At 61.6% G+C, this 15,858-nt stretch overlaps 2 protein-coding genes across 4 annotated transcripts in view; one reads left to right on the top strand and one right to left on the bottom strand.

The window, feature by feature from the left end:
* Positions 1 to 15,858, bottom strand: part of SMDT1 (single-pass membrane protein with aspartate rich tail 1) — a 339,744-nt gene that overhangs the window by 162,322 nt on the left and 161,564 nt on the right. The window contains exon 4 of one of the 3 annotated variants that reach the window (XM_051962294.1): positions 4,396 to 4,406. The exons of the other annotated variants lie outside the window; for them this stretch is intronic. The gene's annotated coding sequence lies outside the window, so the exon portion shown is untranslated. Of the gene's footprint in view, positions 1 to 4,395; positions 4,407 to 15,858 lie in introns of those variants that run through there. 3 annotated transcript variants of the gene reach the window in all.
* TCF20 (transcription factor 20) overlaps positions 1 to 15,858 on the top strand; it is a 168,825-nt gene that overhangs the window by 38,399 nt on the left and 114,568 nt on the right. The window lies entirely within an intron of this gene.

Genomic DNA, 15,858 nt, shown 5'->3' with positions numbered 1-15,858 from the left:
GGGCTAGAGGGGCAGGGGGCCCGGTCCCCCAGGGGCCTCATGGCTCAGGAGCTGATTCAGCCTGCCCGGCCTCCCAACCTGCCTCGTCCTCCCAGCCTGCCCTAGACTCCCAGCCTGCCCCGGCCTCCCAGCCTGCCCTAGACTCCCAGCCTGCCCTGGCCTCCCAGCCTGCCCTAGACTCCCAGCCTGCCCCGGCCTCCCAACCTGCCCTAGACTCCCAGCCTGCCCGGCCTCCCAGCCTGCCCCGGTCTCCCAGCCTGCCCTGGACTCCCAGCCTGGCCTGGACTCCCAGCCTGCCCTAGACTCCCAGCCTGGCCCGGCCTCCCAGCCTGCCCTGGACTCCCAGCCTGGCCGGACTCCCAGCCTGCCCCGGCCTCCCAGCCTGGCCCAGCCTCCCAGCCTGCCCTAGACTCCCAGCCTGCCCCGGCCTCCCAGCCTGGCCCGGCCTCCCAGCCTGGCCCGGCCTCCCAGCCTGCCCCGGCCTCCCAGCCTGCCCCGGCCTCCCAGCCTGCCCCGGCCTCCCAGCCTGCCCCGGCCTCCCAGCCTGCCCCGGCCTCCCAGCCTGCCCGGCCTCCCAGCCTGCCCGGCCTCCCAGTCTGCCCCGGCCTCCCAGCCTGGCCCGGCCTCCCAGCCTGGCCCGCCTCCCAGCCTGCCCCGGCCTCCCAGCCTGCCCGGCCTCCCAGCCTGCCCCGGACTCCCAGCCTGCCCCGGACTCCCAGCCTGCCCCGGCCTCCCAGCCTGCCCGGCCTCCCAGCCTGGCCCAGCCTCCCAGCCTGCCCGGCCTCCCAGCCTGCCCCGGCCTCCCAGCCTACTCCCAGCCTGCCCCGGCCTCCCAGCCTGCCCCGGCCTCCCAGCCTGGCCCGGCCTCCCACCCGGCCTCCCAGCCTGCCCCAGCCTCCCAGCCTGCCCTAGACTCCCAGCCTGGCCCAGCCTCCCAGCCTGCCCCGGCCTCCCAGCCTGGCTCGGCCTCCCAGCCTGCCCTAGACTCCCAGCCTGCCCCGGCCTCCCAGCCTGCCCCGGTCTCCCAGCCTGCCCAGACTCCCAGCCTGGCCTGGACTCCCAGCCTGCCCTAGACTCCCAGCCTGGCCCGGCCTCCCAGCCTGTCCCGGACTCCCAGCCTGCCTCAGTCTTCCTGTCATCCATCCCAGCTCTGGGGGCCGCTGAAAGGGCCACCCACAGCCAGAGCACTCACCCACCTGCCACCTCCTGTGCCAGTTAAGACTTCAGCCTTCCCGCCGTGGGTCCCTTTCTCCCTCTGCCCACCCCGGCCTGCCACCCAACGGGGCCAAAGCAACAAATGTTCAGAGCTTAGCTTACAGGCATCGAGGCTGGGGCTTCTGTGTGACTGGGGTCCTTATGTCCTGTCTCCCCATACAGACCCTGATGGTGAGCTCACTGCCTTCCCTAGCACAGGCCTGGCACACAGTGCCATCATCTCGTTATCATTGTCACTTGTTATCGTGCTCATGGGTGATCTTCAGCCCCACGGAGAGCTGATTCCCCTCAAACATTCGCCCTTTTTTCTGATGGGACGGCCCCCAAAAGGCAGTGTTCTCCTGTAGCCATTTGTAAGGTGCTTAGCGTGACCTGCACACAGTAGGCACTTAATAAATGCTTATCCCTTTCCTTTCTCTCATATACCCTCTCTGGCTTTGTTGGATGCCCCCTGACAGCTCTGGAAGGCAAAGGCAGAGCTTGCCCGTTTCAGAGAGAAAGGCACATGTTCTCATTGGATTGTAAGCGAGGGTAGGATCTATGTCATTTAAAAAAAAATCTTAGCACCCCCAGCATCAGGCACACAGTAGATGCTAGCACCAGAGTCTGGCACATAGTAGGCCCTAGCACTAGCATTCAGTGCACAGTAGGCACTAGCACTAGCGTCCAGCACACAGTAGGTGCTAGCACCAGCATACAGCACATAGTAGGTAATAACACCAGCTTCCAGTATACAGTAGGCACTAACACCAGCATCTAGCTGACAGTAGGCGCTAGTACTGATGTACAGCGCACAGGAGCTAGCAGCAGTATCCAGTGCACAGTAGGTGCTAGCACCAGCATCCAGCGCCCAGTAGGTGATTTATAAACCTTTGTCACATTAAGTTGGACTGGTCAGTTCCTTGAAAGTTTTTTTTCTGGTGTATCTTCCTGGTGGGATGTTGGCCCTGGAACCTCGAAGGCTTTGCTAGTGGACCCTGATCTCTGGTGTGTCCTGCCAAGCTGAAAGGGCTTGTGAGTAGGAGCCCGGGTGATCAGCCCGGTGAACGGGTGTGTGTGCCTAAGGGAGGGAGTCAAGCAAAGATATCCCTAGTTCCCAAAAGCGTTAGAGCAAGTTGGTAGCAGAGCTCTCGCCTCCGTCCCTGCCCCTGCCCCCTGAGGTTTTCCTGGGTGTTTGCCCCATTTACAGCAGAAAAGCGAGAAGCAGGGGATAGAGCGCTGGGTCCCCACAGTGTGGACCCTCCCTGTCTTCTCCGGCTTCCCCTTGGCACCTCAGAGAAGGCTGGGCACGTGGTGGGCACTCAGACATTATCTGTGAACTTGACCAGCTGGACGGAGAGCCCTCCCTTCTTTGCTCTGTAGATGCGGTGGGTAGTGCTCTGTAGTGGAACGGGGACAAGCCTGGGGGAGACCGGGAGTGGGGGGGCCCGTTTCCAGAGGCAGAGGCCCCACAAAGGCATCTTTGGGTGTGTCTGAGCTTCAGTGCACTGAGCTGTGTGGAAGAAGAAGAGGGGGAGGGGAGGGAAAGCCTGTTAGTGTCACATGTACGTTCTGGGTAGGGCGTGTGTGAGTGTGTGTGTGTATGTGTGTGTGTGTGTGTGTGCGCGCGCACATGTAGGTGGGTGGGTGGTAGATGAAGAGCCCAAGCCTGTTCCCTGAAAATTAGATTAATGATAATTAATCACAGTAATCATGATAACAATAATCTAAGAATGAGAATAAAAATCTAAGAGGGGCGAAGGTATTTTCCCATCATCCAGCCCTGTTGGCTGCTTATCTCTTGTTCAGCAAGCTCAGGAAATCCTTAAAGTAGGGCAGAGAGAGAAGGAGAGAGAGAGATGGGGTGGGGGATAGAGAGGGAGAAAAGGGGAGGAGAGAGAGAGAGAGAGAGAGAGGAGAGAGAGAGAGAGAGAGAGAGAGGAGAGAGAGAGAGAGAGAGAGAAAGGAAAGAGAGAGAGAGAGAGAGAGACAGAGAGAGACAGAGAGAGAGAGAAAGAGCGAGAGAGAGAGAGAGAGACAGAGAGAGAGAGAAAGGAAAGAGAGAGAGAGAGAGCTAGAGAGAGAGAAAGAGAGAGCGAGAGAAAGGAAAGAGAGAGAGAAAGAGAGAGAGAGAGAGCTAGAGAGAGAGAGAGAAAGAGCTAGAGAGAGAGAGAGAGAAAGAGCGAGAGAAGAGAGAGAGAGAGAGAGAGAAAGGAAAGAGAGAGAGAAAGAGAGAGAGAGAGAGCTAGAGAGAGAGAGAAAGAGCTAGAGAGAGAGAAAGAGAGAGCGAGAGAGAAAGAGCGAGAGAGAGAGAGAGAAAGGAAAGAGAGAGAGAAAGAGAGAGAGAGAGAGCTAGAGAGAGAGAGAGAGAGAGAGAGAGAGAGAAAGAGCGAGAGAGAGAGAGAGAGAGAGAGTGAGAGAGAGAAAGAGTGAGAGAGAGCTAGAGCGAGAGAGAAAGAAAGAGAGAGAGAAAGCTAGAGAGAAAGACACAGAAACACGGGGGTGTGGAGAGGGAGGGAGACAGGAGAGAAAGAAGGGGAGATAGAGATGAGGGTATAGAGAGGGAGAAAAGGAGGGAGATAGAAAAAGAAAGACAGAAAGACAGGAGGTGGAGAGGGAAGGAGACAGACAGAGGCACAGAGAGAGAGAGATGGGGGAGATGAGAGACAGGAGGGATAGAGAGGGAGGAAAAAGGAGGAGAGAGATAGAGACAGTGAGACAGAGACAGACAGATGGGGGAGATAGAGAGGGAGAAAAGAGGGAAGAGAGAGAGAGAGAAAGTTAAGAAGATGAGAGAGTGAGTGTTTCTGGGGGCGTGGATGGTGTTGGAGGACAAGGCTGGGTGGGAATGGGGAGACAGACACCATGGGGGCTCTCATTGCCTCAGGAGCTGGCAGTGTACCAGGATGGGCCAGGCTGTGCCAGTCACTGGGGTCGGGAGCCGAGTACCCTGCTGGCGTTTGCCTCTCCTGGAGCAGGGAGGGGCTCCTAAGTTTCCTTGCCCCCAGGTAGGGGAAGGCGCTCACCCAGGTCACCCCCTCAGTAAAGGGCCCGAGCCAAGACGGTAGCCCTGGAGCCAGGCTTCCTGCCATTGTCCCCTCTCACCCTGCTGGTCCTTGGCCTTCACCTTTTGGAGTGGGCACGTTGAATAGAGACCCAGCCATCATCCCTACGCCCCCAGAAATTGCTTCTTAAAACAAAGGGGCCTCGGCTCCCACGGGCCGGGGATTTGGTTCTGAGCAAAGCCAGGCGGGTTTTGTTGACCACCCTGGAGATTCCGGAGTCGAACAGCAGCAGTGAAAAGGTCTGAGTTCCTGGGATTCTCCTGGGCACGGGGGGCTCAGCTTCTCTCTGAGGTTTAGGAAATGGAACCGAGAGACTTCCCTCTCCTTTGAGTTCAGTTTGGGGTGCATCTGGGGTTCCCCATGACCTTGGGTGCTTCCGTGCAGAACATTGGGGTAATGGCAGTTGTCCAAGGCGGCTTGAGCCCTCATCTGGTGTGTGGTCTGTCAGCAGAGTGATGAAGTAAACAGCGAGAGAAGCCCCTGCCTCCCCCGACCAGGGTCCGGCCCAGATTCCTGCCTCTGTCTAGGGCTCAAGCTCTTTGGGTTGCAGTTCCAGCCCTCAGCAAGCCCTTGGTCCAGCCCGCCCTGCCCTTGGCCCTGCCCTTGGTCCAGCCCTTGGTCCAGCCCGCCCTGCCCTTGGCCTTGCCCTGGGTCCAGCCTGCTCTGCCCTTGGTCCAGCCCTTGGTCCAGCCTGCCCTGCCCTTGGTCCAGCCCTTGGTCCAGCCCGCCCTGCCCTTGGCCTTGCCCTGGGTCCAGCCTGCTCTGCCCTTGGTCCAGCCCTTGGTCCAGCCTGCTCTGCCCTTGGTCCAGCCCACTCTGCCAGTGCTGCCCGCTGCCTCCAGACTTGGCTGATCTCGGGCAGGTCTCTCCCTCTGAGGGAACGTCGTTTTCCTTCTGTTAGCCTGTGGGGCCCGGTGTCCTTGGGGCTGCGTTCCCCATCGTGTCCCTTTTTTTGTCGGCCGCTTCACCTGCACCCCCTCCCCCCCAGCGGATGTCTCCCCGGCTCCCTTGATAGTTATCCTCGGGGTGTGAATTGCTTTCATCTCCTCCAGGTCCCTGGGAATTGCGCTCCCGAGCCGTGTCAATTAACTTGAAGCTTTAATCAATCTCCAGGAGACTCTTAGCAGTCCTAAAAAGGGTTGCAGCCGGTAACCTGGGCCTCTGGGCCACGGTCCCTCTGCCCCTGCCCCTTCCAGGGGGATCACGGGCTGTCGGAGCCGGAAGGGCCCTAGAGACCGCCCCCCTCGGTTAACGGAGCCTCAGGTCCGGGGACATCGGGTCAGTTACTGGAGATCACACGGCAGACCCCCGATTTCAGGACCCTTTCCGGGGCCCCACATGATGAGAAAGAAGGCACGTTCAGGATAAATGAATAAAACATGGAGTCAGATGTGAGGACGCGCCCTCGGGGACGCTGAGACCCGCAGAGTGCTGAGCCCCTCGGGGCTGCGCTGAGGGGTGTTTGCGCCGACATCCGCGGGCACAGAGGCAGGCAGACGGGTCCAGATTGGAACTGAGTGGGCGAGTGGGCAAGAGCATTTCCAGCCCGGTGTCCTTGAGTCCCGAGATTTCGGTAACACACGCCAGACTGAGAATCCGATCGGGGCTCGGGGGGCGTGAGAGGCGTAGAAATCTGGGGGGGCCGCCCGGCCTACGGGCCCTTCAGCTGCTTCTTGTCCTGTGTGAGCCGGGGATCCCAGAGGCTCCCGAGCGCTCCGGTGAAAGCTGGGAAGGAGAGAATAAACTTCCTCTGCGCCGGTGATTACCTGAGCCCTCCGAGTGATGGATTTTTCAGGGCCCTCCCACAGGCAGGAGCCTTGACCCAGAGCTCAGTTTGATGTAGGGCCCGCTAAAAATAGCGGCTGTGGTAGGAGCAGTCAAGGTAAACTCCTCAGTACTAGGGAGGCTGAAACGGCTTTCTTTCCTACTTTAAGGAGTCGGGAAGACTCTACAGAGACTCCCCCGATATTAGGCTGCTCGTGGGGGACGGCGGCTCCCAGCAGGCAGGGCCCTGTCGGATCGCCCCCCGCTCAGCGGGCCGCGGGCCAGAACTCAGCCTCGTGCTCCAGAATTTCAGCTCCGCTCATTAAAGGGGTTTCCCATCACAATAGGAGAACCAGGGCTGAGCTAGGAACATTTGCTTGACGTTCATCTTCCCCTGACGATGATTTGCATTTACTCCACATGTGACGCGTCCACGAGCCGCCACGGCTCTGACGCTGCGCCCGTTGGACCACCCGAGGACGGGCCCGCATTTTCCCGGCCGTCTGGCGAGCAGACCCCGGGTGCGTCCTGGCCGAGACCCTAGGCCTTTCCTGCCTGGCGGGGCCTGAACGAGGCTGCGTTTCTCTGGTCTGGCTTTTGAGGGGCTACCTGGAACCCACGAGGAGGCAGCTTGGATCTGTCAGGGTCCCACGGCCTCTGACTGTCAGGGTCCCGCCCCCCTGACGCGGGCGCCTTCCGCTCTTCAGTACGGAGGCCGTCGGAAGCCTGGGACCCTTTGCTTTTATAGGCTGGATCCAGGTCGTCTCCTTGGGACTGGGGCAGTGGCTGCTGTCTTATCGATGACCCCCCGACCGGTTATTACCCCCATTTTCCAGGTGAGGGCAGGTGCCAGGATAAGGGGATGATCTCTGAGCTGTGGTGGGCCGTGCAAGCGGTGGGTCTGGGGCTTGAACCCAAGTGTCCCAGCTCCAGGCCCGGCTGTGGAGTGAGCGGAGCTGCCCAAGGGATTCAACCCTCACACAGGGACTGTCAGAGAGAGGAGGGGGCTTGAAACCTGGGTTCCCTCAGAGGGGAAAACGGAGGACAGATCACTTCAAATAGCAGCGGGCTCAGAAGCCAGTTTGTCTAACTTTTTCTTGGGCAGAACTTTCTCTCCTCAACACCCTTCACCAAGGTCACATCCAGCCTCTCCTAAAAGACCGACCCTCTACTTGGCAAGGCAGACCCTTCCCCTCTGGGGAATTTCCCCTTACATGGAACCAGATGGAGATGCAGGGCTTGGGATGCCCACCCCTGAGTCTGCGTGCCCTGGGCCAACGTCAATCCATCCCCCCCCTCCCCTCCCTCTCCCTCTGTCTCCTGGTCTTCATGGTTTCTAGAGGTCACAGCTCCTTCAAAAAGAGGGTGGGGGCTCCGCGATGCCAGGAAAAGCATAACTAGGGATGTGCAGGTAGGGTGACTGTCCCAGGTATGGTGCTGCACGGGGGCAAGGAGGTGGGGGAATTTTACCTTAAACACACAGAACAATCAAGGCCGGCCTTAGCCCTGCAGTCAGGGAAACAGCTTGGGAGTGCTGGGCTCTGAGTCAGGAAGACTCTCCTGTATGAACCTGGGCTAGTAACGTAACCACTCTTGGTCTCAGTTCCTCACCTCTAAGTGAGAGGGATGGACTCACTGCCCTCTAGGGTCCTTTCCAGCTCTGGGTCTGTGGTTCCAGCTCCACCTGTGGTCGTGTGTTAGAAGGCGATAGAGTAACAAGCGCTCACTCACTGCTTACCGGTGCCCACCCCCTTTACCTGTGGATCAGGGAGCGAAAGCAGGACCTCAGAGTTGACCTTTAGTCCCTGCCCTCTCCGGGCCTCAGTTTCTTCATCTGTGAAATGAAAGAGCAACCTCTTGGGTGTCTTGGCCCAGCTTCACTCTTGGCTGATACCTACAGAGACAGAGACCTTCTGGGAACTAAGATGGGAAATGCTGAAAAGTGACTTTATTTAAAAAGGGATCAATTATATTGAAATGCAGAGAACAAAATAGAAAGAAAGAAGGAAAAAAGGAAGAGAGGGAGGAAGGAAGGAAGGGAGGGAGGAGGAGGGAGAGTGGAAGGGAGGAAGGAAAGAAAGAAGGGAGAGAAGAAGGGACAGAGGAATAAAGAAGGGAGGGATGGAAGAAAGGAGGGAGGAAGGGAAGAAAAGAAGAAGGGAGGGAGGAAGGAAGGGAGGAAGAGGGAAGAAAAGGAGAGGAACAAGGAAGTAAAGAAAGTTAGTTTTGGGGGGGGGGTCCTCTCTCGACTAGAATGGCCCTGAATGGAGAGGGGAGAGCTTTCTGGGCTTGGAGAAGGCGGCTCCGAATGTGGGTTCTGGTCCCCTCCCCTCCCCAAGGCCTCTAGGTAGGATACTGAGTAACCAGCTGTCATCCCCTACCGGAAACCCGGGTGCTCCTGATTGAGCTGTGCCTGTGGTGTGGGGGCTCCGCCTCGTCCGTGACTGCGGGGGCAGCCTCTGGCACCCCCCCCCCGGCCGCTGGGGGGACCCGCGCTGCTGCAGCCCTCGGGCTCAGGGGCAGTCACTGGTCAGGAAAGGAGGCTGGGCCTGGGCCTCCGAGGCCCCGTGCCCTCCGTCCAGGGGCCGCGTCCCCTCCTGGGGAGCTCGTCATCACGCGGCTCCGAGCCTCCCAGCTCTAACAAGCGGCTGCCCACCTCCTACCTGCTGGGGCCCGCTGCCTCCGCCTGCAGTCAGCGTCCCGCTGGGCCTTTATTGGAGGGGAAGGCCCGTAGCGGGCGCAGGCGCCATCAAATGCTCCCTTCATCCATCAAATGCCAGATGCTCCCTTCATCCATCAAACCTAACGCGCTCTCGCCCTTCCGTCGTTACAGAGCGGCAGCGGGCGTCCCTGGGTCTGCAAGGAGGGGGGGCACGGGGAACGGCCCGGAGCCTTCAGGACCGGGGATGTGCTCGGGACGGCCGTCCCTAACTCACACCTGGTGGCCGGGGAAAGGCCGCCGTGTCTCCCACCGTGCCCGTGCCCCCCGCCGTGCCCGCCTCCTGCCATCTCCGCCAGAAATCTGGGCCCTGGGTGCCCCCCACCCGCCCCCGGCTGCCAGCACCCGCCACTTCCAGCACGGCTCCTCTCCCCATCCTGCACCTGCCGCTGTATGGTCTTCCCTGTCCATAACATCAGCCTCTGAGGCCGATTTCTTTCCTTATCTCTCTGTCCCAGTGCCTGGTGCGTGGAAGGTGTTTAATAAATGCACATCCTCCCTCTGCCTCCTCCCACTCTGTCTCTCATCTCTCTTTCTGTCTCTGTCTCTTATCTTTCTCTTTCACCTCTGTCTCTTTGTGTCTCAATCTCTGTCTCTCATCTTTCTGTCTCTGTCTCTGGCTTATCTTTCTCTGTCTCTCTCTCCCTCCGTCTCTCCGTCCTCTCTCCTTTCACTTCCCTCCTCCTCCTCTCTCCTCCCCCCGTCGCTTTCTCTGCAGAAAGCTGCATAAGGAAGCTGCCGGGACGGGGGCCACCGGGGGCCTGAGCCCAGGCTGGGTTCGCGCTAGGCCCGGCTGACCCCTGTGTGCGGGTGGTAGGAAGAGCTGGTTCGAATCCTGCCTCGGATGCTTCCCGGCCAGGTACTCTTGGCTGAGTCACTGAACTCTCCCAGCCTCAGTTTCCTCATTTGTAAAATGGGGATGATAGTAATGGCCCTTCCGGGGTCATTGGGAGGGTCCCGCGTTCCCTAAATACTGGTTTTCCCTGTGGGAGGGGCCCGCGGCGCCGCGTGGGGGGCCCGTGACTCCGGACTCGCCCCTTCCCGCTCTGTGGGCAGCGGCCGGCTTAGGCGGCTGCCGAGCTGCTCCACGGCTCTGCCGGGGCCGCCCTAATGAATGGATCGGTGTCACGCTCACGGAGGTCTCGAAACCGCTTCGGAGGCCGAGTTCGGAGGGAGCCGGGATGTCAGAGCGGAACGCTCGGCCACCGGGATAATTGCCTTCGGGGGCCGCGCTGCTTTGGGTTATCTGAGCTCCTGCTGTGGGGAAGGAAGGCTCCGACTGACTGACTGACGGATGGGAGGCCCAGGCCCGCGGGCTGAGAGTTGCGTGGCGAGCCAGCCTGGGCCCCGGGGAGCGAGTCCCTCGGCAAAGCCGGGCTCGGCCGCCGCGGCTCCGGGATAGCGAAGGGGTGCCGTGAGACGGGGACCCCCAGGGTGAGAACAGGGGCGAGGTCGGACAGGCTGGTCCCGGGATCTCCCCGCTCTCCCAGCCCCGGCAGCGCCGTGTCCCGCCGTCGGTCCCCGTCGTGTCCGAGGCACAAAATGGACCTTCCCACTCATGGACTCTGCTTGTGTGCACACACATGCACAGCGCGGTGCACACTCACCCCCAGCTCACACATGCACAGCATGGTGCACACTCACACAGTGCACACTCACCCCCAGCACACACATGCACAGCGCGGTGCACACTCACCCCCAGCTCACACATGCACAGCGCGGTGCACACTCACACAGTGCACACTCACCCCCAGCTCACACATGCACAGCGCGGTGCACACTCACACAATGCACACTCACCCCCAGCACACACATGCACAGCGCGGTGCACACTCACCCCCAGCTCACACATGCACAGCGCGGTGCACACTCACACAGTGCACGCTCACCCCCAGCTCACACATGCACAGTGCAGTGCACACACACACACAGTGCACAGTCACCCCAGCTTACACATACACAGCGCAGTGCACACTCACACAGTGCACACTCACCCCCAGCTCTCACGTGCACAGCGCAGTGCACACTCACACAGTGCACACTCACCCCCAGCTCTCACGTGCACAGCACAGTGCACACTCACACAGTGCACACTCACCCACAGCACACACACAGTGCAGTGCACACTCACACAATGCAACTCGTGCACAATGCATGCCTGTGTACAAATGCACAGTGCACACTCAGTGCAATGCACACTTGCATGCATACTTGCCTGCACACATATGCATGTGCTCATAGGGACAGTGTAGTGCACTCACACAGTGCACACTTACATGCAGTGCACACTCACGCAAAATGCACACATCGCACCCTTGCCCCTAGCACACACATGCACGTGCATACTTGTGTGCAAATGCACAATCACAGTGTAACGCACACATGCACAACTCATGAAGTGCCCACTTGCCCAGTGCACACACAAGCAGTGCACCCGCACACACGTGTGCCCCCACGTACAGCCGGTCCGCAGACACGGGGCCGGTTGGAGGAGCTGAGACCCTCCCCGGCCCCCCGCTGGGGCTGACCAGCCCGGCCGGCCCCTGAGTGATGAGGACGGGGCTGACATCTGCCACTGCGGACAGAATTCCTTTTTTGCTGCTTCCTCCGTGTCTAATTTACGCCCCTCGGCCGCCCCCCGCCCCGGCCCGCACCCTCCCCGCGCCGCCCTCGCCAGATGTGACCCCGGCCCCGGAGCGGGCCTGACCCTTCCTCGGGCCTCTTGTCACGTCTCCCGGGGCTGACAGTGATCCATCGACGAGCGCTCCCCGGGCACAAACCTCCGGCCGGCCGCTCATCCGCCTAATCGCCCGGCCCTCTGGGCCGTATTTTCCCGTTTATTGATGAGCGCGTGCAGCGGGAGCCGGGACCGAGAGCCGGGGGACACCAAGACGGATTGGGGCCGAGCTCGTGGGCGTGCCGGCCCGCCTCGGGCTTCGGAAGGGCGCGGACCCCCGGCCTGAAGGAGAGGGCCCCCCGGACCGCAGCTCCTCGGGGGCCGTGCAGTCCGGCGGCTAGCGCCCCGCTAGGGAGCGGGAGGGCCTGGGGGCCGCGGCCGTCTGCTTGCCTCGCAGAGGGAGGGTCGCCCCGAGCTGGCGGCGGGGAGCCCCGAGACCGCGCTCGTCCGCTCTGTCCGAAGCTTCTGCTGGTGACGCTGTTACTCGCGGGGTCACGGCCCGCGCTGGCCGCCCGGGCCCGGGTCCTCCTCCCTCCTCCCTGCCCGGGGACCGCGGTAACGCCTGTGTGGCTCCGGGCACCGGCGGGTGGGGGTGGGGACGGGGAGGAGGATGAGGAGGGGGATGAGGAGGAGGAGGATGACAATAGTGATGATGAAGATGATGAGGGTGAGGATGGGATGGAGATGGAGCCTCGAGGAGGCGCCTCGGGTTTCTCAGCCTCTGCTTCCCCTAACCAGGCGGGCCCTCCCCACCACCGAAGCTAGACCTGGGTGCAGGGATGTGGGTGACTCCTGAGCCGGGCCGTGCCCAGCAAGGTGAGGAGAGAGGTGGTGCTGATGGGGGAGGGGACCCGGCTCCGGAGAAAGCTGGGTGGGCTCTGAGGCCGAGCGGGGAAGGGGCAGCTCGTGCCGAGGGAGATGGGGGAGGGTCCGCACAGGGAACAGACCGAGGGAGGTGTCTGCGTGGGTACCAGGCTTCCTCGGAGCCTCCGCCGCCCCCACCCGCCTCCCTTCTCACAGCCCGCCCCCCTGCCCTTGGCGGCCCCCTCCCCTGAATTTGGGGTCGCCCGGACCGGTTCTCTGGCTATGGCCGGTTGACCAGAGCAGGGGGCGCTCGGACCCTGCGTCAGGAGACCCCCTCCGGGAGCCCAGAGTTCTTAACAGGAATTCTGTGAAAGATCCATCTCTTCCTCTGTAGAATGAAAAAAGGAGGAGCTGGAGGCGGGCGGATTATACCCGGCTTCAAACCCGGGGCTGGCAATGGGAGCCCGGCCCCTCCCGCGGTGGTCCTCAGTTCCCTGCTCTGTAAAAGCCCCCCCCCCACGGGGCTGAAGAATTAGCGCTTCTCCTTTCCCCAGAGGGGGCGGGCGCGCCCCGGGCTCTCCCCAGCTCCTCTCCTGTCCTGGCCAAGCCGAGGCCTCCTGGGAGCCCCGGCAGCCCCTGGTAAGCTGGGAGCCAGGAGGCCTTCGCCCCCCCCGAAGCCCGACCTGCTTGGCCCCGGTGCTGGGGGGCCTGAGCTACACCCATTTTATAGGGGAGAAAACCGAGATCTCCATGGGGCGGGGACCTGCTCATAGGCCACCTCGTATTGAGGGTCAGGCCCGGAATTTAAACCCAGATCTTTGGTTTCTTTGCACAAACTCACACTGGAGGAAGGGGACGGGACTCAGTCTCCCATCCCCATCTCACCACGGCCCCCGGGGTCCCTCCCCATCCCGGAGACCCACGGGCCAGCCCCCCGCACTTATCCAGGGGAGGGGACTGGCCCAGAGTCTCCCAGCTAGGGAGGGGCCAGGGACCCCGGAGATCTGACAGCCCCTCCTGAATGGGGACCTCCCCAGGGGGGCACCCAGCTTCCCTGCTGAGAGTCGCCAGGATGGAGAGCTGTGGCTGGGGCCCACCGAGGTAATGGCAGGCCCGGAGAGGCAGGAAGGCAGATGGCGGAAAGGGGGACAGAGAAACAGTCTGAAAAATCCTTTTACGTTAAAAATAATCACCTAAAATATCCAAGCCGGGAGGGGCCTTAGAACAGGGGATGACAGGGTCCAAGTGGATGCTGGGGACTTTCTAGACCAACCCCCTAATTTTACCTGAGAGGAAACAGCTTTAGTCCAGGGCAGGACACTTGCCTCTCCTCAGTTAGTGACTGGACGAGCTGGGCTGAGAACCGACTTGACCTTCCTCCCTCCTGCCCCCAACCTCACTACTGTATACAGCTGCTGCCTACTAAGTGCTCCTGCTTGTGACTGAGTGCTCTGGGGACTCCTCGGCCTGGGTCCTTCGCCTTTCCCTCGAGGCTCCCCGGTGCCCTGGGCAGAATGCCCCCCGGGACTTTGAGAGTGACAGCTGGGCCCCTGAGTCACTGTGGGACCCGGGCAAATCTCTGGGCTTCCTGGAAAAGTAGTTTCCCTCTCTGTTAAATGGGCCAGTGGCTCCTGACCTTCCCGGCCAAGCAGAAAGGAAGCATGATGTATTCTAGGCAGCCGAGGATGGTCCAGGATGGACCCTTTCTGGAGGGAGGAACACTTGTCCACGTGCAGGCGGGCGCCTTCCTGGGCAGCGTGTTGAGTTAATGGAGGGCGGTCCGGGGGGGGGGGGCAGGTCACCTTAGCTCCCTGGGCCTCAGTTTCCTCCCCTGTACAATGGGGACAGCAGCATCTTCTGTACCTGCTGTAGGGCCCGGGCTTCCCACGGCTCTCTGAGTCCCAGCTGGACCCGGGGCGGGGGGAGGCCCCTTCTGAGCACCCCTTGTGCCGCCCCCCCCCTTTCTGAGAAAGTCAGGTGCCAAACTCGGGTCTGCCTCCCCCAGTCTGGGGCTGGGTCCCCAGCAGCCCCGCCTGGGAGGGAAGGATCGGAGTGGGGGAGGGGGCGCCCCTCTCCTCCCCCCAGGCAGCTCAGATCTGGAGTCAGAGCCCCCCTGCTTCCCCGGCTCTGCCCCTTCTGCTGCTTTTGCTTTGGAACACACGCTTTTCCTCCGGTGTCTGCCATCAAAACAAGCTCCAAACAAGCTCCGAGAGGCTTTGTGGGCCCGGGAATCTGCCTGAAATGTGCCTCCCCTCCCCCTCCCCTGGCCCCCCCCCCCCCCGCAACCCCCCTCCCTTCCATCCTCCTCTCCCCATCTCTCCCTTCCATCCCCCTCCTCCTCTCCCTCCCTCCTCCACCCCCTCCTTCCCTCCTCCACCCCCTCCCTTCCTCTCCTCCATCCCTCCCCTCCGCCCCCCTCCCCTCCTCCAATCCTCCCTAATTGCTTCCCAGCTCTAGCAGTGTTTATCTCGTTGAGCCCAGGGGCCCTGAGCCTGCGAGAGCGCAGAACCACTCCCCGCCCCCACCCTTCTTGCTCGCAGGGGTCCGGGCGCGCAGGGAGCTGGGCTCCCAGCTCTGGGGCGGGCGGGGCGCCGGGGAGGCTGCCGGGACTGGGGAGCGAACCGGGGAGCAATGGGAGCCCCCGGGGCGCTGAGCCAGGGAAAGGGCCGTTAAGCGCTCCCCGGGGAGGCTGGGGTGACCCTGAACCTGGCAGCCGCCCAGGGCGGCCGGGACTGGCGGGAGGGAGAGGCAGCGGCCTGGGTGGGCTTCCCCCGAGGCTGAGCCTGCTTCTAGAGACCCCCAGGGCTCGGCCCACAGATCTAGAGCTGACTGGGACCCGAGCGTCCCATCAGTGGTAAAGGTGAGGCAGGATTTGCACTCAGATCTTCTGCCTGAAGGCCCGGCCTGGGTGGGAGCCCAGCCAGGCTCCTGGGCAGAGAAGGTGCCATGTCCTCCTTCGCCGGGATGGGAAGGGGGGGTAAAGGGGGGCTTCTCTGGAAAGACCCCTGATTCATCACCAGTCTGGGCTGAAAGGAATCTTGGGACAACGCCCAACTGTGCCATTTTACAGAGCGGGAACTGAGGCCCAGAGGTGAGCTCACACTGTGTCAGAGGAGGGATTCACATCCAGGCTTGGAATCAGCATCTATTAGGTGCTTACTGTATACCCTGCCGTGTGCCAGGCATGGAGGCTCAGCCCTACAGCTGGGTGACCCTGCAAGGCCTTTCCCTCTCTGGGCCATGGCGGCCAGTCAGGCACTGAAGCTCCTCCCGGGGCACTGTGTGGGGGCCAGAGGCCAGCTCCCTGCACGCACTGGCAGGGGACCAGAGACAGTCAGGGACTTCCACAGGGTCACGCAGCGTCAGAGATCGGAACCCAGGCCCTTCCTGCCGACCCGAGGGCAGGGGAGATAGATTCATCATTAGCTGAAGCTGGTGAGGCTGAGGGAGCCCTCTCCTCCCTCTCCTCCCTCCCCTCCTTCTTCCCCTCCTTTCGTGCCCTTCCCTCCCCCCTCTCCTCTATCTTTCCTCTTCTCTGCCTCCTCTTGAACTCGTTCTGCCCCTTCTCCCCCCTTTCTTTCCCTTTTCCTCCTTCTCTTCCCCTCCTCCCCCTCCCTCCCTTTTCCTCCTCCTGC

The sequence above is a fragment of the Antechinus flavipes genome, chromosome 5 (assembly GCF_016432865.1).
Source record: "Antechinus flavipes isolate AdamAnt ecotype Samford, QLD, Australia chromosome 5, AdamAnt_v2, whole genome shotgun sequence".
NCBI classification, from domain to species: Eukaryota; Metazoa; Chordata; class Mammalia; order Dasyuromorphia; family Dasyuridae; genus Antechinus; species Antechinus flavipes.
The sequence above is the reverse complement of the archived record's forward strand: the minus strand, read 5'-3'. Positions and strand labels throughout refer to the sequence as shown.